Raw genomic sequence first — 25,709 nt, forward strand, 5'->3', positions numbered from 1 at the left:
ATGGAATAATAGGAATAATAGGGACAATTATAATGAAAATAGTAAGGGTACAGATACTGAAGGTTGTAATAATTTTAAAGATTATGATGATTTTTTAGGTCAAGAAGGGAAGAGGCACAACAGATGGCAAGAAACAGGATGGAAACAGGGAATGAAGAAATATTGGTACAAACACAGGGATTATTAGGCAGTGACATTTTAACTGATTTTTAAATGACAATACTGAAGGTGCAATTGGTAATGTAGTTAATGTAGAAGGAGATTTAAAAGTATATAATTATACCTCCTTTCCAGTCAACAATGAACATTTTTTAATATTTTCAAAGGGTATGAAGTACATTCCAAGTAAACCTTTTGATTTGGTTGATACTTTGGTTGAATTTAAATTATTTCTCAGGAAATTGAATCTTGGTATATTTTTTCAAGATTGTTTTTCTAAACCCTTCGTTACCAATACTCTTAAAAAGAGATGCACCTTTACACCACCCATGCACAAAACTCTTGTATCCTTTGAGAATGTTGTCAACAAGCAATTGTATGCTTTACATAATCAGATGAGAAACAATAGAGCACATTCTACTAAGAACAGAGAAATGGAAGAGATTTTGGATACCTTGTGTGAGCTTAACATTAGGATTATGTCAGCCGACAAGGGGGAAGTGGTGTTGTGCTATATGATCAGAATGCGTATATAGCTAAAATATTTGATATTTTAAACAATCCTACTCATTATGAGTTTTTTCCCTCAATCAAATAAATATAGCATATCACAGAATTGATCTTTATTTAGAGGAGTTTTTATTGGATCAGAGAATCGATGAGGACTTGTATAAGTTTTTAAAAGTTGATTTTCCGGAGTTGGCTACTATTTTTGGGATCCCCAAGGTCCATAAAGACATGGTGGATCCACCCTTCAGACCTATTATATCCGGGAGCCGCAGCAAAACCTTCCCCTTTGGCAAGGTTATTGACTGCTGGCTCAAGCATATTTTAGGAAGGACCAAACACACTATGAAGGACTCATGGCAATTCTTGGGTATTTTTACTCAGGATCTTTGGAGTCCTAATATGGTTTTTGTCACAGTCGACATAAAAGATCTTTTTTCTTGTATTACTAAGGATGAAGGGGTACAAAGATTTGTTAATAGCCTGCGTAAGCATAGTGGGTTTAGTTGGGACAAAATACAACTCCTTTCGGATTTTGTTGAAATTATCCTTGAGAACAATTTTATTTATTACGAAGGAGAGTACTATAGGCAAATCTCAGGTGTGGCAATGGGGGCAGCCTGCGCCCCCATTTATGCCAACCTTGTACTCTTAGACTGGGAAGAGGAATTTGTATTAAAATCAGATTGGATGAAGTACATTACCTGTTATGTTCGATATTTGGACGATTTGTTCATTTTGTGGAAGGGGGATGAAATACAACTTCAAAATTTTATTGACTATATTAACAATACCATTACCTACCTGCAGTTTGTACACCAATTTAATCAGGTGAGGATCAATTATTTGGATGTTTTTTTATACAGTGATGGTACATCTTTTCAATCCCATATATATAGAAAAGATACCTTCAGTAATGGGTATTTAGATTTTAGTAGTGCTCATCCGTATTCTCAGAAACATAGTATAATTAAGGGGCAGTGTATCAGAGCTGCTAGGATGACGTCCTTGGAAGAAAAAATGAAACAGGAAATAGATTTCATTCATAGGTTCATAGGTTCATAGGTTCATACTAGGCTATCTGCCCAAGGGCATTTATAAGCCTAGCCCATAGTTATGTGGCTTTCGCCACCCATTTAGTTTGAATAAAAACTATGCCTATCATTTTGCTGTGCCTCTGTCAAGCAGTGACGCTGAAGTAATCCCTGGGGTATATCTGCAATCTCCCATCCATTGGTCAAGATTCCTCTTGAACAAGACCAGAGAGGTGCTCTGCCTCACATGTACCGGGATTTTGTTCCACAGCATAGGGAGTCTCTGGGTGATGAATCTGTCCCTCCAGCACGTTCTATTTATAACCGTGTCAAGGTTTAAGTCTCCCGCCCTTGTGGTTCTGAGGGATCTAGATTTTTTGAAGTGAAGCATATTCATCAAATCTGGGTTTGACATGGCCTTATATGTCAGGCACAGGTCACCTCTGAGCAAGCGGTATGAGACTGAATAGAGCTGGAGTTCTTTCAGTCGGGCAGCATAAGACATATTTTTGAGACCCTTTATCCTTTTGGTGAGGAACTTTTGGGGCCTTTCAAGCTGCAGCAGGTGTCTGGTCAGATACATTCCGAACGGGGCATTGTACTCAATCATAGGTCTAATAAGTGATGAGTACAGGGGACGATGACCTCCCTTGATCTAGATGTGAATCCCTTCATGATCAGGTGGGTGATATAGAAGGTTTGCCTAACTACTTTAGCAACATGAGTGTCAAACGAAAGGCTACTGTCAACCTGGGTCCCCAGATCTCTGATGACTTTTTCTGTGCTCAGTGGATTGCCACCTATATGGTAGCTAGGGGTAGCCTTGTTTTTCCCAAAGGGTATGACTATGCATTTTTTGGTGTTTAACTTCAGGCCATGGCTCTGGCACCAGTTATCCATTTCTGTGAGGCCCTTCTGGAGGATATCTGTGTCAGATGTGTTTTCGACTATGGCCCAGTTTGCAGTCATCTGCAAACTTTGTCAGCCATAACCCTCCTGTGTTTGCTTGTACTTCAGAAAAGTAGATGCCGAACAAGAGTGGACCCAGGACTGAGCCCTGTGGGACACCACTTGTGACAGGCTTTGAGTCTGACATGGCTCCAGCAACTCTGACCCTGTGGGTTCTGTCACTTAGCCAGTTTGCAACCCATCTTGTGATGTATGGGTTTACATTCAAGCTGATGAGTTTTTCGATGATACCTGAGTGGGGTATTGTGTCGAAGGCCTTTGCCAGGTCGAGGTAGGCTGTATGGACTGCCTTTCCCTCATCAATGGCCTTGGTGACTGTCTCAAAAAGTGAACCAAGTTTAAGAGGCAGGATCTGCCTTTGACAAAGCCAAACTGAGTTGGATCCAAAGTCTGCAAGTTCCCTATGTCTTTATTTATGAGTTCCATTATGATCCTCTCCATGGCTTTGCAGATAAGGCTTGTCAAGCTAATGGGGCGGTAATTTCCAGGGTCTGTGGAGGCACCGCCCTTATGAAGTGGGACCACAGTCGCCGTGCGCCACTCCTTGGAGTACGTATCCTGAGGTGAGGCTAAGATTAAACAGCTGTCCTAACTGTGGGTTTAATTCCTCATTGAGTTCATGAAGCACACAGCCGGGGACACCATCCAGTCCCATGGATGCTGTGTTTTGCCTTAGTGAGGGCAGTTCTCACCTGGGCGTTGGAGATGTTTGGGGGCTACAATCCTCTGGAATAGATATCTCTCCTTTTGGGGAGGGGAGAAGTTTGCACTGAACCTGTCAGCCAGTATGTTGGCAATGTGTGTAGGTTCAGTAATTTTCACATCATTTTGAACTAATTCTGAGCATATCTGGGAGTTTCCTCCTAGGTTTCTAACATAGCTAAAGAAGGCCTTATGATTCTCTTTAGAGTCCTTGGCGATTTTTCTCTCAAAATTTGCCTTGGATGATTTTATGAGAGCTCTTAGTTTTTTACTTATAATGATCAAAGGTGTCTTACCTTTCAAGGATTTTGCTCTATCTTGTAGTAGCTTCCTCCTTTTGTTGTAGAGCTTGTTTATGGCTGGGGTCCACCAGACTGGACGCTTGCCTTTGGTACAGAGAGTCTTAGTTTTGTTTGGGATTGCCTGATCCATGCAGTCCTGTAGGTGCTGGTAGAAGGCATTTGTAAGTGATTCAGCGGTTTGAGTAATGTTTACCACTGGCTCAGGGGCCTTAAAGGAGACCACACTAGTTTTAGAAGTGTGAAATCGGCTTTTGAGAAGTTTTTCACTGTGGTCTTTTTGTTTCAGGTGGGGCGGGATGAGGACCTCCAGCGAGATTAGTTTATGATCTGATCTCACCAGTGAGGGGTATACTTCGGTGTTGAACATTTTGATCCCATGTTCGTGATGATGAGATCAAGTATGTTTTCTCCTCTTGTGGGGATGGTGACTAGTTGTTCCATGGCATTTGAGTTTATGAACTCCAGGAATCTTTGGGTTAGAGTGTTCGGGCTTGAGTAGTGTTCCCAGTCTATATTAGGGTAGTTAAAGTCACCTAGTATGATGGTGTTTGGAGATACATTTATCCCTCCAATGTTTTCAGGAAGGCCATGTGAGGTTCCTGAGTTTGAGAGGGTGGCCTGTAACATGCTACAAATTGCAGAGCAGTCTTGCCTATGGTTAATTGCACCTGGATGGTCTCCGATGCATCATGCGTTGCCACCAACCTTGAGGTGTGGGTGTCCTTTATGAATATGGACACCCCCTCCTTTCTTGGTGTTGTCCGGATTTTGGGGCGGAACGCATGATATGAGGTGAAACCTGTTAGTGCTGGGGTGCTCTCAGGAGCCTTGAACCAGGTTTCTGTCACAGCACAGACATCGATGTTCTCCATATTGAGAAGGGCCTCGAGTCGTGCATCTTGAGATTGAGACTTCTGGCATTGAGCAGCATTACCCTTAGTTTTTTTCCTTTTGGTGTTCTAGGGTGGTAGGTTTAGAATTTGAGCCTTGCCTAAAAAGGCACTATGGGGTGGCAAGAGCCTTTGCCAATATCCGGAAGCCCAGGGTGACAGGTGCAAGCCGTCCCTCAGAAGCAGCGTGGCTTGTCCAGCATGTCATCCCAGGCAGACAGACATTGGATCCCTTTGAATGACACCAGAATTTAAGCCAATTATTAAAGCTGATCATCTTATCACTGTATTGTGGCATCATTCTAGGTGAAGGTAGGATACTGCTCAAGGTCAGGGTCATACCTGCCTGGGCTACATAATCAGAGAGCTCCTCGATGTCCCTTTTCATGTAGTCCAAGGAGGTACGTCTCAGGTCGTTGACACCAGCGTGGACAATGACTGAGTCGTACTTGTACCTGCTGTTGAGAGACCCGAGTGCTTGCGTTATGTGGCGGATTCTAGCGCCTGACAGGCAGCTTACTGTGACCTTCTCTTTACTCAGTCTGGTGAGCGGGACGTCAGTGTGTCTGACTATGGAATCACCAATGACAAGTGTGTCTGGCATTTTGTTTGGCCTTAAGGGCTGTGACTGTTTGACACTCTGACTGTGTGGTCTATGTGTTGCATGTGTTGGGTCGTGAGGTGGTAGTTGTTTGGGTGTCTGCTTTGGTGGCCTCTGCTGTTTTGGTAAATTTTTGATCAGAGCCTCTGAGTATGTCTTTGTGTGAGTATGTGTATGATTTGAAGTTGTGATGGTACCATGTGTGACTGGGTATGTATTGTGTGTGGTTACCTTCTCCTCCTGTCTGGTCTTGCCAGTCCTATGTTGAGAGAGCTCAGCCTCCAGTTTGGCCGTATAGTTGCATCTCTCGCATGTATTTGTGTTTTGTGGGAGAAGGAGAGGATTGTCTGTGTACATGAGGCAGTTGTAACATTGCCTCAATATTCCCAGGTTCACCAGTTGAGCTGGAGAGGACACTAGCAACTGATCCCTCGACATACTAGAAGTAGTAGAGCTGTTTAAAGATAAGGGTTACCCTGAATATATGATTAAAGATGTGACCCAATACGTTATTCATGAATGGGGTAAAAAATACCCACCATTATTAGGGAAGGGATTTATTCCATCTCTTTCGAACATTAGTACAGATGATATAAGGAATCCCAACAGTAAAAACAGTAATAGTCAAGGACAATATTCTAAATCCTGTATTCTGAAATATGGGCAGCACGTGGATAAGGTCAAAGAAATAATTAATACCAACTGGAATATTATCACAAGTAATGAGGGTATCAACAAACAAATAAGTGATAAGCCTATGTTTGTGTACAAAACAGGGTCTAACATCAAAAAGATTATCGAATGGAAATCTAGTAGGCAGTGTTTTAAAGGGTCTAGTATTAAAACAGGAACCAGGAAATGTGGACATTGTTCACAATGTTCATATATATTTGAGGGTGACAGTTGCACATTAAATAATGTTAACAAGAACAAAATTTGGTTTGTAAATGGCAACTGTCAATCCCGTCATTTGATTTATTTAGCTATGTGTTGTTCTTGTCAATGTTTTTATGTAGGGAAGACTGACAGGCAGCTCAGGAATAGAATCTATGATCACATGTACTGTATTAAGAAAAAAGATGTGAACAATGCCTTATACCGTCATGTTGCCAGTAACAATAGTTGTTATAATTATAGGTTTGCCATTCTGGAAATTGTGAAACTGAATCCCAGAGGTGGTAATATTAAGAGCCTTGTGGGAGAAAGGGAGATCAAATGGCAAATTAAACTTAATGCAGCATGTTTTCCTGGGTTGAATGAAGTCATCCCCACCAAACCCCTTATCAAAAGTTGATACAGAAATTTAGGGGATTGTATGTACCCTCAAACATATGTATATATATATATATTTTTTTTTTTGCACAAGTATACATCTTTTCAATTCAATATATATTTTTTAATATTTTTATATTCAAATATCCATTCAATTTTCAATTTTCATATTTATATATTTAGTACATCAAATACAGTATTTTTTATATGTATATTTATAACAATGATAGTATATACTTGAATTAAGCTATGAAATGTCATTTGTATTATTGAGATAACATTTTAATTTATGTTATGGTATGTTTTTAATGATGATTGACAATGTTTATTTGGAAATAGTCCTGTACTGTGGCTTTAAGTACAAAAGCACAATTATTCTATTAGTTATGATTTTTGGCGTTTTTTTAAGTATTTAAACTCTGAACCTAACCATTATTCCTGTTCTGATGAAGTGTATGGACATACATGAAAGCGCTTAACCAGTGTAGTGCTCTTTTCTGTCTGTTGGTTGCAATAAAAGCTGTATAAAATTAAATATTTGGATCGTGGCTATATCCTTGGGGAATTAGTGCTGATTATTGCTTCAATTGTTGGACCCTTTGGATCTTGTTGGCGTCAGTTGTTTCATCCATTATTGCCTTTGACACTCTACTTGTACTGGTCAGTTACATATATTGTACCATTTGTAATGAGTAGACCACATTATTTTGTGTATGTTATGTGGGATGCTGCTGTAATGGCTGTATAGTCACACAATGAAAGGTGTCTCATGGAACTGTCTGTGCTTCACTTTGAGGACTGTATAGGGCACACCTATGAGTACACATTTACAATAAACCCATCAACATCAGAGCACAGGATAGAATGACAGCACAGAAGAAAAATGTCATCAGAAAGGTAAAACAGTAGAGGTTCCTGGCTCCATTGGTTCATATGTGTATAATAGGCAAAGAAAAACAAGAGCTTCTTTCAGCCTAGACGTGCATCCCTAAAGTCTGACAAGATCTGATACACTTGATAAGTGTAAGCAGAGTTTTGGTAGCTAAGACATGTACAAGCAGGGAGCATGGGAGACGAACCAGCTACTGTTTCCCTGTGTCCATTAGAGACATTTGTCCTAAAGCAGTCATCATTGCTGTGTTCTTCATCCTATTTTGTAACTTGCACATGATTTGTGTTAGGGTGGAACTCTATTTCATATGGAGGGGTCTCTGTTACATATTGGGTGTAGTGTCTGGGCTGCATACCTGTCTGTCTAGCATGTCCTGTTTATAGCACTGTCAATGTGTAATTGTATAGAACAGGTAATTCTCATGCTAGTCCTTTCTTGGATATGCAGGAGGTACACAGTGGGGTTTGACACCTCCCTGCATGGCAGACATACATATCCCCTCCAAAGTATATAGGAGACAGAATGCACAGTTGTGGCATTGACATGGTCTGCATATGACATGTTATATAAACTGTGTATAGGTTTACTATGGAACCTCTGCGGATGTTACAGTTGTTGGATATGCCTGGTTAGTTACATAACAAAGGCAGCATTGCACTCAATGATAGGTGTGATGAATGCCAAATAGAGTGGGACAATGATTTTCTTAGATTTACATGCTATACCTTTGTTTATAGGTTGCATAACATAGAATGAATCCACAAATATTAACAACCATGCACTGAGGTGGTGTGTCCACTGACCATGGGAACTATAGCCCTATTAGCCTGATTAGTCATATCTGTAAGACCATGGAGCAAATCATCATGGACCTTATCAACAAAGATATAGGTAATCTATAAACACTTGACCCTACACTGTTTGGATTTGTGAAAGGGAGATCATGCCTGTTAAACCTGGTGGACATCCATGAGGCAGTCACAAATGACTTGGATGAGGAGTCATCTGTGCAACCACCTGAACTTAGCCAAGCCATTTGACACTACCTCCCTCAGGTATCATTGATAAACCCACCCAGCTAGCCATCAACAGTAATATCATTAGAGGGGTCACTAACTGGCTCACTGATAGAACTCATATAGTCAAAAGAGGGGAATCCACCTCCAATAGCAGAGCTGTAACCAGTGGTGTTCCACAGGGTTCAGCATACAAACACAAATTGAATGTCTGTGGCTGACAAGGTTTGCCAATGCTTGCAAACTGGGAGCGGTCATAGAATCTGTAAATAATGTCAACATCCTACAAGAGGGTCTTACATGAGCAAATGATTGTTGTCACAATAATAGCCTTAAACTCCATGCAAATATATGTAGCATCATTCCTTTCAGTAGCAGAAATGTTCCTGCTAAGTAGCACATCAATTGTAACACCTTAAGTACATACTCAAGGGAAAGAGACCTGGGCACACAGAACTGGACACAAAGATTTACACCTATCTTACATTAGATCACCAACCATGTCTCCACAGTGGTAAGAAAGGATTATATCTTAGAACCTCCATGTACTCTTCCATCATGAGGCCAATATTTGAGTGAATGGCCATTTTGTTATGTACCATTCCACGCACCGGTGGCAACAGCAGAGACCACAAAGGTTCCTCACAAGGGAAGTTTAAGTCTTCAGCATCTGTCCTGTGGGGATCTTCTGAAATCACTGTCACTTTAGTCTATGTCATACAGACTACTCAGAGATGATCTCTGCCTTGCATATGAGGCAATCACTGACCCTACTTTATTGGAAATGCAGCATATCCATAAGTCAAATAGTACATGGATTAGTCTCTGTGAGGAACATGGTATGTGACATCAAAAAAGCATGCTGGAGGGAGAGATATGTCTACCGGAGTTTAACAAACCTTTGAAATAGACTCCCACTTCATGTCAAATGGAGCACCTCATTGGCCCTCTTCAGATGCAATCTGTACGATTAGATGGGTGACCTCAATTTCACCACATGGGTTCTGCCTGTGTTCATCCTGGACAGGGTCGATAGGTGATGATCATGTAAATAAGGGTAAGATCTTGGCTAGGATTGTAAGGGCCCTAGGACCATTAGTAAATTTCAATAATTCTATGATCTCATAGGCTGATGTAAAATGCTCTGACTAACATCCACACACAACAACTTGGCTACAGTGAGAATAGTACCACTACCAATTAATGTTTACAGAACACTGCACAGCAAGCACATACCCCAAGTTGGTTACAATGAGATTAGAAACTTCATATCTTGTTTTACATAATACAGATCACAGTACTTAATGCACACACCATGGCTTAAATCTGACATTAAAATGGTTGTTGGTAGTCTTATTGGAGATGACTTCTGCAGGCATTGTGGTAGACAGGAGTTTGGAGGCCAGCATCAATTGCAAGGACCAAAAATTGTAGCTCCATTGCAGTTTGGAAGTCAGTGGGTATTCACACTTGTTTCATAGGAAGATACAAATGCACACACAAACATGCCAACATACCAAGTGGACTGGAGTGAGATTAAAAGCCCCACATATGTAGTCTTGCACATTACAAAACACAGAACTTTGTACACATCCCACAGCTCAAGTCTGCTTCATCAATGACTGCAGGCAAACTGCTTATAGAGGACATAAACAAGGCCTGTGTTGAACAGCATGTGTGGCCTGCAGAGTGACATTGCTTCTTACTGTCATATGCATCTAGTAGCCTAGGAGTCAGATAACGTTTTTTTACCTAGCTATGTGGCAACAGTAGCCATTTTGGCCATATGTGTCTGTTTGCATTTGGATGGGCAAGCCTGTGGCCAAAAACAATTTTCCCTGTCAATGTGTGAATAGACAGCATTATATATTATACTACTTGTTCACTTTTTGTTGTATGTGTGGTGATATCCAGCAGGCACAGGGGGCTGTAAGTAAGTGCATTATCTACTGCTGAGCCATTACTTTTGGTTCTTTGACCAACATTATATATGTGTCTTAGTGCAACTTTACTCACTATAATCTGGGTATGTTGGGCAATACAGACACACACACACACACACACACACACACACACACACACACACACACACATATGTGTATGTAGATATAGATATAGATATACAGTATGTATATATATATATATATATATATATATATATGTGTGTGTGTGTGTGTGTGTGTGTGTGTGTGTGTGTGTGTGTGTGTGTACATATATATATATATATATATATATATATATATATATATATATATATTTATGTATAGTTATGCATGTGTTTATAGACACATTTTATATATATATATGTATATATATATATATATATATATATATATATATATATATATATATATTTTTTTTTTAAACTCATTGTGCGAGGAGCAATGGATTTGCCTTATGCTTAACTAAGTGCATGAGCATGCCCAGTGGGAGTTTTGCCTAGTTATAAACGGACTCCAGCCCACACCTAGCTGTACTCCAGTCCAGGATTTTGTGTGTTACACAAAATGACATCTGTCACATTGGCTAAGATTTTCTAAAGTTGTCTTATGTAACTAATGCAATTACTATGTGAAAGTCTGCAAAACAAAACTTAATACCTCACATCCAAAAAAGTGGATACTTATATATTAATACCATGAACACCATCACACAAGGAACTTGCCATAGTCCTTTGAGATATAGAAGCTGATTGACAGACAGGGAGACAGTCATTACACAATCACCTGCATAAACATGTATGTTGGTTATTCCTCCATTACCTAAGATGTACAATGTAAAATCAATTTCTATATTACTGTCCTGAAACTGAGTGAAATGCTCATATTCCATTGATGAGTTACTGTTACAGCAGTTACAAGGGAACACTGCTGTGTTGGGGGTGGTGAAACAACACTACATGTTCTTCTGGGTTAGGCAATAGTCTATCATTTAACCCCCACTGTCTAACATTTCCTTTCAATGATATACCAGTAATCTGTTGCAGTAGAACTGCATGAATATTCCATGCATGAAGCCTAATGAATAGAAATGGAAACATGTTAGTGGAATGGGTATCTGTAGTCCCATGTGGATGTCACTTCTGTCCAACTAGCCCATTATAGTTACTTGCATAATCTACCAGAACCATGCATACAATGACACATCATAATAATCCTTTTGAGTACTGTGTAGGATATGGACTTACCTTGCTAATGCAGCAGTTGACACAACTGTAGTTCAGGGCTGACTCTATCTGATGCAAGCAGTACACAGCCAATAAATGGATAGGTACAGAATGTGAGTTGCCTAGCATCAGTTTTAATTTATGTGAGTAGGAGCAAGGTGTCAGCTCCTATGTCTCTAGGTTGTCAGTGAATGTGCTATGCATTGTCTCTTAGCCAAAGTCAAAGCATACTGAGCACTCCTATATCTGCCTACAGGGACATCAGGAGGGGGTTCCTCCTCAGAATCCTCCTGTGACTGTGGCTGTGGTGACCTAGGCACAGGTAGGGGGCTGTGTATTCCTTCCCTTTACTGATCCTGCTGCAGCTGTTTCCGCAGGATCAGATTGTGTAGCATAGCACATGATGTGAATATCTGTGCACATGTGGCTGGAGTATACTGCAAGGATCCACCAGATATATTGAGGCACCAGAACCTTGACTTCAGAAGCCCAAACACATGGTCTGTGATGTTCTTAGCTTAGGTGTGTGCCTCATTATGGCGTTCTTCCATGGGTATGTGTGCATTTCTGATGGATGTCATCATCCATGATTCCAGGGCATAGCCAGCATCCCCCAATAAAAGGCCCTGTGGGATGTCCCCCTAGCAAACATCTGGTACAGCTATGATATGTGCCAGATATGGGAGTCGTGCTGGCTGCCAGCACATGCATTCAGGATAATCCCCTGGGCATTGCACATGACCTGGCAGTTGATGGAGTGGTACCACTATTGGTTAACGTAGATTGTACCCTGCTTACCAGGTGGTGCCTTGATGTGTACATGTGTGCAATCTATGGCACCCAGTACTTCAGGGTAGTGTGCTACATGGTAGAAGTTTTGCATATTGCTGGCACTCACCTCAGGGGAAAGGGGACAGTATATGTGCTCATTGGCATATGTAAGCATAGCATCTAGGAATTGGTGGAGTATCCTGGATGCAGATGCCTGTGACACCCCCATCATGTCCCCAGTTGGTCTTTGAAAAGTACCTATAGCTAGTATCTTTTGTTTCCACTGGGATAGGTTCATTTCTTTTAGCTCTGGCTCTCAGTTGAAGGTGGCAGAGCTCAGTGAGTTCTTGTAATATGTCCCTATATACCCTGCAGCACTCTACAATCTCCAGCCTATGTAGCTCCTGGAAGGTTACCCTGGGCCTGAACACTCTTCTCCTTCTCAGCTTAGGCCTATTGTTAGCAGTACCTTCAGAACTGACTTCAGCATTTAGCACATACAGATGTAGGATAGCTGCAACAGCCCTTAGCATTATCTCAGTTAAAATTCACAAGTCTTTACTCCAATGGTGCAGATTATTGAGGGAAATTCAGAATGTAGGGTGTATGCATACTTTATACAGTTCTGCCTTAGGTCCACCATGTGAGATTGGCTAATTATGATGCAGTTCCCCTGTCCAGGATATAACTGACATAATTTAAAGGCCCTACGTTTATGTGCAAAGCAGTGCTATGAGCAATAGCACTCAGCATAGCTTATACAAAACTCATAAATATTCATTTAATATATCTTTTAATTGATTGCTGCCTACATCATCACTGTCACGTGGGTAGTCTAGTTGTGTGAACACAATAAGCAATGCACCATGCCTTGCAGTATACTTATACAAAGGTAATAATTGTTCATTGAATACATTAATTTTCAATTACTTGCTGCCTATGCCATCACTGTGACCTGGGTGGTCTGTCCACGCAAATACGCTAAGCTATGTGGCATCCCACTCAAACATGCGCGCTGGGACAAAAAATCTTAAAAATAATAAGACACACCCCGCTGATATCATCTATATCCAGTGGGAACATCAACATCATGTAGTAGCCTACATGAGGTTGATATGCAGGTATGCTTGCTCCTTTTAGCAATTTAAGAAATCCACCTCATTTGCATACATGTCCATGCTGACAGCCTAGAAACTACATGGTTCATAGCCTTGTGAGCTGGGTAACAAGTATGTACTGTTGTACAGACCCGATGCAAGGTTCTACAGTACATTTGTGAAAACCATATTAGAAATGTTATTTTTTTTTTGTTAAGTTTGTTTGCACACTGTGATGTATACCACAAGCATGACAAAATTATTATTAATTTTACATATTCCCTTCCTTTTTTAGACATCCACAATGTACCTTTTGCACATGTATATATGTGATCTAACATTTTCAGGGGGGTTATATCCACATTTGTGGACTTTTACATGCCCTTCTTTCCATGTAGACTCCAGTACATGGAAAATTCTGCACACACTATGGACACTGACACTGAGTCTACATGGATGCCCTTCTGCTTGTTGGATTACTCCATCTGGCTCATTTGCATAACATTCAGCTGCTTATGAGGAAATTCGCATTCCATGGAAGTTTTCCTGTTTCCACGTGCTTGCACACTGCTAAGCGATGCTTAGTAAATCTAAAATTATTTGCGCTCATGTACGCATTGCTGTGTGATGTGTACACTAAAAAAAAATTATGTAGGCTTACTGAATTCCCTCCAATATATATAGCTGGATACTTTTATTAAAGGCAAATATTAAAATCTTGCAGAGTTATCACAATCAACGTATTACAGCCATCATCATCACAACCCACCTTTTCCCATTTTACATGGTGTCAGGGTGTTGCATCAACTGTCACCATATCTCTCATTTCAAAGCCACTTTCATGAGTTAGCAGTCATGTTTGTATGTCTAAGGTCTTATCTGTCTCTTGATGAAACATCTTTGTCTTCTGTAACCATCTGTCTTCCAAATTGTCTTCTGTTATTGGGTGTACTTGAACAAACCAGTGCAATTTGTTCTTACTGACATTTTCTGTAATTAGGGTTAATGTGTCTTCTGCTTTAATGGCCTCATTTCTTCATCTGGACCAGAGTGCACGTCCTAGTATCTATCTCATGTACTTCACCTCCATCATCTCAAATTTCTTCGGTTGCTCTGTCTTCTCTGCCTCGGTTTCAATACCATACAAAAGCACTGTTCATACCACCGTTTTATAGACCTTACATTTTATAATATACAACAAAATCTAATGCAAATAACAGAAGTATGAGCTGAGGGAAGAGTGGAGACAAAGTGAAAGTAAGAAGAAGTGGTGAACTATAAAATCAACTAATAAATGGAAAGTGAGGAATGGGTGCAGCTTTAGAATTAGCTAAAAATAATCTCATTATCAAAACATTTTGTAGTTCTTTATCAAACCTTTTTATGTTTCTTGTTCAGTTTTAAGACATTAGTTCTTTTACTAATTGTGCTGCCTAAGTGAAAGGAAAAGTCACGGATTTTGCAATAAGTGCAAGACGCCTTGATTTTATTCACAGAGACTTCTCTGCTGAAAGCTGTACTGTTGTCGTGCTTGTGATGGTCATGACACTACAGAAATATCTTTTTTAATTACTTTCACAGATGAATGATAGTAAGAGAAACAATTTTGCTCTGTATTTTGTAATTTGTTTTAGAACAACTATAAAACATTTAATATATGAAAGTTGCAGAGGCATATGTACATAGTTACTTAACAGCATTTTTGTGCATTGACATGCCATTTTTTCAAGCTGTCATTTATATGAATGAGCTCACACAATATTTGGTGCATTGATAGCTATGAATAGATCAATAAACTTTTAACATATTGATAAGACGTTCCACTTCACTTGTTTAGAAATGATATTGTATCCTCTGCAATCAAATTGTAGAATAATTATTTTATTCTTTTTTGCCTCAGGGAATAATTAGAAAGGTAATATAGTCACAAAGTTAACACTCAGATTGTCACAATGAAGAATGATAAACTGTTCTCAGTTGTACTCAAGCTGGATCATTTGTGAAAGTCTGATGAGTCAGCAGCTCTTGAAATGACAGTAATATATCCCACTGGTCAAGCCATACCATCATCTAATATGGTGAGTGTGCTTGTGCAGAGGTCGTTGCTGAAGCATGCTACTGTCACATTATATTTGGATATTTGTTTAGGTGAAATTTATGTATGCATTTAGTTATTTATTGATTTATGATTTACCTTTTTTAATGCCATGTTAAAAGTAAAATGGTTTTAAAAATGCTATTCAGAAGTAAAATGTATGCTGGGGACCCAGGCATCCAAAGTATAGCTTATATACATGACATAGCCAGACATGAAGCATGTAACTCATATCATACTATTTGATTTTTAAGGAGGTAACATTCTGCCCAACCCAAGGATATATTTCATGTGTTCAAATGTGAAGTTAAAAAAAAAGATGAGCAATAAAGGAAGGCAAGTGTGCCCAAAGTGACAAATGATTATATTCCTGTAGATATCATGTTACAAGCTTTTAAAATTAGCACTTTAGTGCAGGAGAACTTTTATTCTTTATACAATATTTGAAGCATAATGTTTCATGAAGTGAGATATTGAATATTTGATGCTTCATTGTACTTGCATGTGCACTGGCACCATTACCATGCATCTGGCATTGGTCATTTCAGAGCAAAGGGAAAACGTCAGCCTTCTTTTTTCTTAACTTTCCCTTTTCTTGAATTTGTTATTCAGAGCTAGTGTAGTCAGACATTAGAGAGTGGTGTCAGCGATTTTATTGTTGGATGGTGCTGGGAAAGAGGGGTGTAGCCACCCAGAAAAAAAGCTGACTATTTATTCATTTAAAAATGCAGGCTACACATCCCTATCTTCAGTTTTTAAATGATGTTGCTCATGTCAACAGGTTAGGTCAGATTTTCATATCTATTGCAGCAATCCTAAAGCCATGCTTTAGAACCTCATTTGGTCGCAGGAAAGGTGACACATACAATCCTTTTGACATATCCTAGCTCGTGTCTGCAACTTTCTCGCAGTAGGATGTCTGGTGCTTCTACTGTGGTATGCACAGCTTTTTTAACATTCTTAAGGCCCCATGCCATTGCATCATGGTGAAGCAATTCTATTCTACAACTGTTTTGGATGTCAAGCTTCTCTACCTATCATGGGGGTGAGCCAACTAGCTTGTAAAGGAACCTTCTATCTGTTGCTTGCATCCATGATCTTATCCTTTTGGTTGTGACACAAACCCATGACCATATATGAGTATGGAAACATAAATGCCCAAGATTTGATCCTTTTGTTTATGGTTCAGAGCTCATGACTGTACTTTGGTATGAGGACATAGTCTAACATGTAAATTGTAAGTTTCATTCTATAACTCATTTTTCACTCACTGGATTCCAATCCTTGACATACTGGTGAGCTGTGTACTTGTAATATTTAAACTCTGCCAGTTCAGATAGATGCTAACCACAACACAGAACATTTAATTTCTGTTCCTAAACTTTGTCCTTTGTTGATAATGTTTCTGAGGAAGTTGGAGCCCAAAGACAGGAGGTCTTTGCTGTGGCAGAAGTGATGAAGATAAGGATGTAGATGATAAGCATGACAAGTTTCCAGTAACAAACCCAACTTGACAATCTACTGTTTAGCAACATTTATATATTTATTAGTTGTATGTCTGCATGTGTTTGCCTGTTTGTTTGCTGTTTGAAGTAAAACCTGTCACCAATATCATCTGCTAGAGATCATGCAATGTGTGCAACATTTTTAGACAGCATATATCTTGAGCTAATCTTAACTTGAGGGTTTTTAACTGTTGAATTTTAGACAAATGTGGGACATATTACCATGAAAGTAATAAGTAAGCCTGATCACTGCATTAGAGTCTGCTTTGTGTTTTGTCAGAGCCATTGCATAGCTGGATATCTCACTTTTCAGTCAGAATCGGTTTAGGTACTAGTTTGACAGAGAAGGGAATAGATATACAATATATAATTTGAACATAATTGTACATAGTGCTGCTTATTACTTTTTACCAAAAGGTCTGCCAGTCCTATCCAGAATATAGAAATCATTCTGCCGGGAGGGACTTGTAGGAACTAGTAGGGTCGATAAGAACTGAAACTGTATTAACTTGCTTTAGAAAAACACTGTTGAAAGATGTAAGAAAAAGCATATGAATCTGAAATTCCATATACTTTTATATAAGATCTGGTTGTCATTGAAATTCTTTAGTGAGCAATCCCTGCTACTTTTATGTCATATTCCAGGTTTCTGTCAGGCCATTAACAGCGCTGTATGATTGATGGAGAAAGAGCAAAACAAGTTTCACTAACAGTAAAAATTTTTTCTTTTATTCTCCACTGATATGCAACCTTGGAATAGGTATATTTACATTTGGTGGTATAGGGGGGCTTGTAGGCAGATTGGACACTGTAAATTGACCCTAGGTGTGTGTGTGTGTGTGTGTGTGTGTGTGTGTGTGTGTGTGTGTGTGTGTGTGTGTGTGTGTGTGTGTGTGTGTGTGTGTGTGTGTGCCTTCTGTGGAAAGTTGGGTGCCAGGGTGGCAACTCGACACTGTAAAACTCCACTGCAAATCATGAGCGGACAGGTGATTAGCTGTGGTGAAACTTAACTGGGAAAAGCTGAAAGAAGAAGAAGGTATGGGGGAGGGGGATATGTCTCTGCAAAAAAATTTACTTTTGAAGTTTGGCAAACTTGTTTCACCATTTCTCCATCAATCACACAGCACTCGATGAAGATGCTGTCAATGGATTGACATGTATCCCCATATTCCATAATGTGTGTGAGGACTCCTGCATGATGATTTTGTATACATCAGGGTTTTGAAATCTGGGAAATAACCAACAGTAATCTAAGTACTAGTTTATCTTGGCATTTTGGTGTCTAATATGACTTTCTGTGAACTGTGCAGGATCCTTCCATATTCCCATCTGTCAAAGTTCACTAGTTTTCTCATCTGTGAGCTGAACTGAATCACACAAGGCCAAATTCAAGGTTATTTGTTTTTGTAATACATCAGTACCATGTTCAGTGGAGTGAGTCTTCTTCAGGTTTATGTAGGAGCATATCAGCTGAATCACTGAATGAAGGCTTGAAGCCATTGTTTATAAACATGTTAGATACCATGGAATTTCTAATCAAAAAGTCATACAGCAGTGGATACAGACAGGATAGGTCTAATTGCTGAAAAATGACATAAAGTAGGAAGGTAATTGGCCTGGCACAGAGTTTTACAGTACTCCTGAGTAAATAGATGGAAGTACATATTTTATTTATTTATTTTTATTTAGCTTTTGTTGACCACGCTTGTTGGGGGTCCCTGGGGAGAAAAACTCAGCAAGAATAACAGTAATGTCAAACAGCACAAACTTAAAACAACAAATACAACTACTGATATACATATTGTTAAGACTAAACAATATAACAAGTCAATAATAATTACAAAGAATAAAACAAAATAATAAGTTCTTTAGATACAGATATACTAAAAATTCAAAAAAGTACAGAGATGTGTTCAAGTGGAGATATACACAATGTATATATATATATATATATATATATATATATATATATATATATATATATATGTATATGGGTCTACCTTAAAATGTCGAAGACCCATATAGTCGAAGTGCACAACATCAAGATGATAACAGCAAACAGATATTTAATCCAAAACCAGAAAATGATGAAACCTGGACCATCAAACTATACAAGTTACCAGAAGGCCAGTCTTCACTTAAAGGATCACTTCTCTGTTTAATGATAATCTACACGAAATAAGTATCAGCAATTTGAAATGGAGATCATGGTACAGTGAGGATTGGAATATTTACTCTTTCTTACTGTAGTGTAATCTTGGAGTTGGCATATATAATTTAGAGGGGGTGTGGGGGGTGCAGGGGGGCTTGCCTCACTGCAAAACCACTGATACTTATTTAGTGTAGGCTGCCTTTAAATAGAGAAGTGTTCTTTTAAGGGAACACTGGACTTTTGGTAACTTATATAGTTCAATGTTCTGGGTTTCATTATTTTCAGGTTTCAGTTAAACAGCTTTTCGCTGTTATTGTCTCAATGATGTATAATTTGAGTATATGGGTCTTCGATATTATGAAGTAGAAGATATATATATATATATATATATATATATATATATATATATATATATATATATATGGAGAGAGAGAGAGAGAGAGAGATATTGGAGTACCCTACAGATGATCAAACTTTTAAAACATTGATTTTATGTGGCTGAGACCATATGATTGAAATTTCAAAAGTTTGAACACCTGAAAAAAAATTAAAACAAAAGAAAAAAAAATTCCTGGAATACCCCACACACCCCCTGTTATTTAAATATACCAATTACAAGATCACACTAAATTGAGGAAAAGGGAAATTTTCCCGTTCCACACTGTACAGAGATCTCTGTTCAGAATGTTCAAAGTTTTAAAACTTTGATCATATGGTCTTGGGCATATGAAAGTCGATGTTTTAAAATTTATATCATCTGTAGGGGACCCATATATAGATATATATTGCTTCTTTTTTTTTTTTTTTACATATACATGCATCACACTTAAGAGTATCATCTCAATTTTCTTATATATTCCTAATGATGCAATGTCTAAGTACATTTTGCTAAAAAAAATTAAGATTAGAATTTGGAAAGTAGAAAACAGTTAAGATAGAAAAGAGAAATACAGGCATTTAACAGGAAGTTGTTTCTTCATTCAGACTTAATAATGTGAGACAAAAGTAGTTTATTAAACATTGTCTAGCTGGTTCCTACAACGGTGTGCGTGTAAAATATTAAGTTGTTGATGAGCAGGAAGAAAGACTGGAGTTAAAGTTTTGCTTAACTTTAACTTTAAAGGTTTTCAGTTTGTCTATTTGCTTTATTTGGACTGGGACAGTTTTCCAATGCCCTGAGACATAGAATTGAATGAAACAGTATCATAAGCTTCATGTATGAATTGCACGTTTCTCAAATTCTCTCCTAGACAAACAGCATACTTCCTTCTTATGGAATTTGGTTGAATACGTCTTGCTATTCCTTTGCACTTTAATATTCCTAGATGTGATTCATGTATCTTTATAAGCATTGTTATCATGGTTGATTGGGAACTATAATTTTGTCAGCTTTGAACATCAAGAATTGGGAGCAAATTATTTCTTCCTTAAAAGAAACATAACACATTTCTTTCTTTCTTTCTTTCGTTCTTTCTGACTCTAACAGGAAGAAGAATTCATTGATCTGTAGAGAAGCCACGTGCATCAGTAACATGCAGGGAGATGTAGCAAGCCAGAGTATTTTCCCTGTTTAATATATTTTTAAATATTATTTCTCTTACTAGTAGAGTTCTCTGTATGAATCCATTGTATCCATATTGCATTGTGAGCTATTTTCACATCATTTTTACATGCCCGGTTCTGTACCTGAAGTTGTTTGTCTTACCTGAATAAATAAAAACAAAAAATAGAATGCAATGCTCTAAATTGTTTGAATGCAAATTCTTTTACTACAGCAGCAATATTTGAAATGAAATTAACTAGTAGCATGTGTAACTTTAAGTGTAACAGCTTATATTTCTAATGTAATTCTCCCTAAGAAAAGAAGCAGTATTAGCGTTAATGTTTCAGGTATATTTCACAGTATAAATGCAGTATCTCTCATATTCTGAATCTGTACTGTTTTAGTGCTATTAAAAAATAGTTTGCTTGTTCTGTATTTACATTGTACATTCATCTGTTGTTATTCTCTGCTTTTCACAGTTATACAGATATATGAATCTATCTTCTTTTGTCAACTTAATTTTTTCTTGTCAAATTTAAATTAATATTCTTGCTATGGCAGTTTAATCTGAAACATGAACACTTTTGATAGATTATATTTAAAGCATTATGATGGATAGCTGTATCTTTTATGTATAAAGATTCAGAATTGCTGCAGTTTTACAGCATGTTTTCACCTTTCACTTTGCCCTTCCCATGAAATTCCAAGCTGTTCTCACACTGACTATTTTGCCATAAATAATCATATAACCTTATATTTCACTATAACAAAGGCTAGAAAAAAAAACAGTCAAGTACAATAAATATGATCTCTCTCTTTCACTCTCTTGAAGGAAGATCATACTGATCATATAACTAAACATTAATAAAAATATTAAACATCCATAATTAGCATGTGTTCCATCCTCAGACATATGGGGACATGGATACCAGTATGTATTACAAGAATTGAATTCTGTGGACTGGCCCACTGGAACTGAACGGTTGATACAGTCTTCTCATTAGATGGCTGTGTACAACTGGTGGTTCAGGAACTACAGGGATTCCTGGGAGTTTAAGTAGCTTGATAACAACTCTAGTTTCCTGTGGCTTGATGGGAGGAGTGTTTGTTTTTTTTTTTTTTTTGCTGTGGGAGCATCCTTTAGTGGAGACCAAGAACAAAATCAATGAATACAGTGGAATGCATACTAGTAGGAAGCATGTACTGAGTATAATGTATGGCATACGCTCAGTGAATGCAAGTATATACAGTCCAACCATCGATGCTATGGTATAAAGGAAACCTACAAATGCTTGCAATGTAATGACCGTAGATATTTCTTCTTCTTTAATGTAATCTAACTAGGGAAGTAATAATAGGAAAGAATAGGGTGAGATCAGCAGAATTTTCAGAGATCAAATATTAGCTAAAGCAGGGTATAGCAGTGGATTCATATGATTATCCCTTCTGAGCATATTGTATTTTTTCAGTGCAATTACCACATGATATTTTCCTGCATTTGTGTTAGTACTATAAACACTCTTTTCTCTACATTTTGAAAACAATTGCAGCTTGTTTTCATAAAAGATTATTTCTTTTGAGGATTGGGAGGTCGATAGAGCAGTCAGCATAGCTGCAGCTTAATTCAGTTACTTCAATAGTGTGGGATTAAAACTACAAAGGTCATCTGACAAAACACTCAAAACGTATCCAAAGGCAGTGGGAGAGCATTGACAAAATAACTGTACATTGTTGTTATGACTGTAAAACATGGAACTGATTTCACAGCTGAGATTAACAAGACAAAGAGCACATTTTTCTGCATTAAACAGTAATGCAGACGAGAGCAAGAAGGCGACAAATGAACATCCACTGACCAAGAGGGAAAGACTGATAAAACAATAGCTTTGGTGTCGTAAATCTTTACAGCCATAGCTAAACTAAGAATTTTAGTACTAAACACTAAATCAGAGATCAAGACCAAGGCAGCAAAAAACAAAAAAAAAAAAAAAACAAAACAAAAAAAAAAAAAACAAACAAAAAAAAAACACTTTCTGCAAAATGGTGGTTTCTGTGAAGTTTTTTTATGAAGATTTATTAGATAAGATTTATGAAGATTTTTTTATAGTGACAATCAAAATAAAATATAAATAAATAAACAAATAAAAAAATCACTAAAAATTCAACAGCACCAATATATTTTACAGAGTTATAAGAGATGATATGCACTGGGGTTGCAAGCAGATATATTGGGACTCTGCTCTTCTCTTGCTCCTGGAACTAGACTTTAACCCCTGGCCACCAGAACCCCCTTCAAAGTAATTTTTGAAACTTACAAAAATTTTCTTCAAAGTTCAGACATGTTATCAAAGAAAGAATGCTGAGATCATCTGCTGAAAACAAACCTTTTCTGATGAAAGTTTACAGAACAAAGTATATCATGATTATTCTCAGGCACTAATGACTAAAGGCAAGGCATACATCGATGTGAGGTGCTTGTTGAAAAAGAGGGGTCTGCCTCCTCAAATGAAATATTCAGGAACATGACTAATAAAATGGTAGAATGTTATCCGATATTTTTCATGGAACCAAGACCTTTTCAAAAGGAAAAAAAATAATAATATTTTTTTTGAGAAAAATAAAGAATGTGCAGAAACCAACATTTAAGTCACATCTTAATTTTGCAGTGGTTTGATTGACTAATCACAGGCCACACCTTGCAATGAAAATCAGTGGAGACATTATGCAAAATGAGGGGAGAAGCCTGATAATCTTTCACGAGAAGGCCAGCATGTCTGTCAAGTTCAGATGTTTCACTACTTTGAAGTACTAATAGAAGAAAATAGAAGAAAGATAGGAGCTGTAGAAGCCATCAACAGTGCTGGATATGTTTTAGACAAGGCAAAGACATAGTTAGTCACAGGAACTTTAAAAACTAAAAGATCATCAAATTTGGTGGCATTGCATTACTCTAAGAACAATAACAATAACAATGCAGAAATAAGCTCCTTTCCTGAACTGCCACCACACAAAGTAGGATATTATCCTTGGTCCTAGCAGAAGTCTCTCCTTCCATAAAGAGGTCTCAAAAACCCAAAATATTTTCATATTTATGACAAAGGGACCTATCCAGGGACTATTCTATTGATAACAGTGCACCAGCAATATAGATTGTCAAGTGAGGATGTATTATTTTCAGCCATAACATCTGAGGATAAGTGTTGCAGGCATAATTTCTGGAATTATATAACTTCTTCTGATTATCTTAGGCTGTTTTTAAGCCAACACTCAGGTTATACAAGAGATAAGATCTACTTAATATGCACTCTTTTAGAAGTTATGCTGGAATGCAATGGATTTGTTTTCATGGACAGTTTTTTTGTTCAATGCAGAAGGGAAGCCATGGGCACTATTGGTGCCAACAGTTATGTCATCATGGTTATGGCTAAATGGGAGTCAGATCATGTGTTCTGTGATAGTAACAGTTTTTTCTAGGTACATTTTGTACTATGGTCATTTTCTAGATGACCTATTTTTTGTCTGGGACAATACAGCTCGAGCTCTGTATGAGTTTATACAATATTTGAATAGTACGATGGACTTCACCTGCTAGATCCCTCCGTAGCTCTAACTAGATCTGCTACAAATCCACAAACCTAAAACTAAGAAAGAGATGTTTTCTCTATAGCTATAATCCCTCCAAGGCATAGAACAAACTCCCACTAGAGATCAGCTCACTCAAGCAACTTAGTCAATTCAAGCTAGCCACTAAAGAATACCTGTTAAGGTAATGGACCTGCCTCTGTACCCACCCCACCTTAAACAGCTTATCAACCCTAATTGCACACCTCTATCTGCTCATAACCTATGTAACTATCTCTAACTCTCTAGAACTTGTCTCACATTAACTTCTCTATCCTAAGCACATTACATAATTCTTATCTGCATAATGTAAGATTTTATGTCTGGTGACAAAACTATTGTTTAGTCCTTCTGAATGATGTAGGTCTCTAAATCTGACATACATAATGATTAGTTTACTGTAGTAAATCCTTGTTTTTTATGTATATGTTGCTTTGAATATTTTCTGTAAACCAGTTGTTGTTTGTTTACTTAATTTTGCAAGTTATAATCTGTAGAACATGTGGAGCTTTTCTCCCTGGGCCTCTGCTGAAAAAGGGCTACTTAGCTCAGTCGGACAAACCCAGTCAACAAATGTAAAATAAATAAATAAATGTCAGCAGCATACTTTGTCTATAAATATAATCATTGAGATAAAAAAGTGTAAAATAATACAGTTCAATGAGACAGTGAGACCTTAGGTAGAAAAGCAATACATTTTCACATGCTGATTTCTGTGTCCATTTATCACAGATATCACAAGTTATACTGCAATAACTGCACAGTGTTAAACATAGCAAGGAAAGCAAAACGTTTTAAAAAAGTGCATGTGTACAAGTGTGTGTCTGTGTGTGTGTGTGTGTGTGTGTGTGTGTGTGTGTGTGTGTGTGTGTGTGTGTGTGTGTGTGTGTGTGTGTGTGTTCGTGTGGTTGCTTGTGTTTTGGGCAGTCAGGGAAACTGTGTGTGAACTCAAGTGATACCAATAATATTCTGGCTTGGCTGTTAACTGTGCGTGTGTGTGTGTGTGTGTGTGTGTGTGTGTGTGTGTGTGTGTGTGTGTGTGTGTGTGTGTGCGTGTGTGTGCGTGTGTGTGTGTATGAACAAAAGTTATTACATCCAGAATTTCTTTCAGCATCAAATGTGCACTCAATCAGCAAGTGAGTAGATATAGGATGGAGGCAATTTTTTTGGGGGGAAAGAAATTAGTCAAATGTATTTCACATAATCACAGTAACATTTCAGTGGTGTACTCATTAAGAAATTTATTATTTTTGAGTTATGGAATCTTTCAGAATCTGAAAGCCATTGAGCCTTTCACTGACTTGATAACAGCTAAATGATCATTAACCTTTGTCAGTTGGTACACGGGGATAGAGAATGAATGTGTAAAAAACAATTACCACAACTTTTATTCTTTATCAATTTATGTGACTTTA

Source organism: Protopterus annectens, chromosome 17.part0, assembly GCF_019279795.1.
Source record: "Protopterus annectens isolate FY-2018-M chromosome 17.part0, PAN1.0, whole genome shotgun sequence".
NCBI classification, from domain to species: domain Eukaryota; kingdom Metazoa; phylum Chordata; order Ceratodontiformes; family Protopteridae; genus Protopterus; species Protopterus annectens.